At 42.2% G+C, this 1,259-nt stretch overlaps 1 non-coding gene across 1 annotated transcript; it reads right to left on the bottom strand.

Moving 5' to 3' along the window:
• Nucleotides 1–459: 459 nt before the first annotated feature.
• On the bottom strand, nt 460–541 carry trnas-uga. Its single transcript has one exon. It is a non-coding gene; the product is annotated as a tRNA-Ser (tRNA).
• Between the last annotated feature and the right edge of the window lie 718 nt (nt 542–1,259).

The following is a 1,259-nucleotide window of genomic DNA, read 5'->3' as shown; positions in this document are numbered from 1 at the left end:
GAGTCTGGGTTTTCTGTTTTGCTTCCTTAATATTTTCTCCCCACCAACCGACAATATTTTCCCAAAATCTCTTGCACCATGTCCAGAGGATGAGGAAGTCCCGTTTGGTGGACAGAATCCCGAGGACGGGAATGTTCTCTTTGGAGCAAAACCGGAGATTTCCTGGGGCTCTATGTAATTTTGAGGTTGAGTGGGAGTGAGGATGGGCGGGTTGATCGTCGGGAGAAACTGTGCCAACGACAAGGGTCAGTTGCCAGAGGACTGGGATTGAAGATATTTCATAAAAAGCGGCAGTTATGCAGAGTAAACACACAGAATACTGCAGAAACTCAACAGGTCCAGCTGTATTGGTGGAAAGAGAAGCAGAGCAAAGGTTTTGAATACGGCGAGAGTCCTGTTCAGAACGCGTCTTCCCTGAATGTCAACGAACTACCAGACCTGAGATGGTTTTAACAGAAACGCAGTCGGCAGGATTCGAACCTGCGCGGGGAAACCCCAACGGATTTCAAATCCATCGCCTTAATCACTCGGCCACGACTACAGGCCACGCGTTAGTGAGGGAACAATGTAAAGGAAGAAATAGCAGAACATTCACCAAAGATGACCGCAGTCAAACTGAGTCAACATCGTTTGCTGAAAGGAAATCTGCACTTGACAATTTTCCAAGAGTTGTTTGCTAATATTAAAAGCAGAGTTCATAAAGGGAGCCCGTAGATGAAGTGTACTTGAATTTTCCATAGCACTCAAAAAGGGGTCATATAAAAAATCATAGCACAAGGTAGAGTTGACGGTGTTGGGTAATAAATGAGCATGGATTTCCTTTGTTTAATTAACAGAAGACACAGAATCGGGATGAATGGGTATTTTTCAAGTTGAAATACCCATCCCCCAAAACCCACCCAACATACTCTGAAATATACTATTTGATGGGCACTATTCTCTCGGAGATCTTTTAACTTGATGTAATTCATTAAACCTGCCACATTAAACATTACCAGATCTAAATTAGCCACATTCCACATCCTACCCCTAATGCATCTTTTGCCTCTTTGAACAGTTGTGGAAATATTTTTCTCTGAAATTTATCACCTTCGTAAAAAAAGGGCTTTATAGTGAAGGAAAAATCGTAAACCATTCATTACTTGGCACAGATTTGTTTACAGAGTTCAACATTACAGGTGTGTAGTTTGTGACTCCACTCTGTGTCTGTAAGTGTCTTGTTATCAGTTCTCCAGTCACCAAAGAATGTGTACATAATA

This window comes from Rhincodon typus, unplaced genomic scaffold, assembly GCF_021869965.1.
Source record: "Rhincodon typus isolate 14 unplaced genomic scaffold, sRhiTyp1.1 hic_rhity00003448, whole genome shotgun sequence".
NCBI lineage: Eukaryota > Metazoa > Chordata > Chondrichthyes > Orectolobiformes > Rhincodontidae > Rhincodon > Rhincodon typus.
Note: the sequence above shows the minus strand (reverse complement) of the source record. Positions and strands in the feature narration are given on the sequence as shown.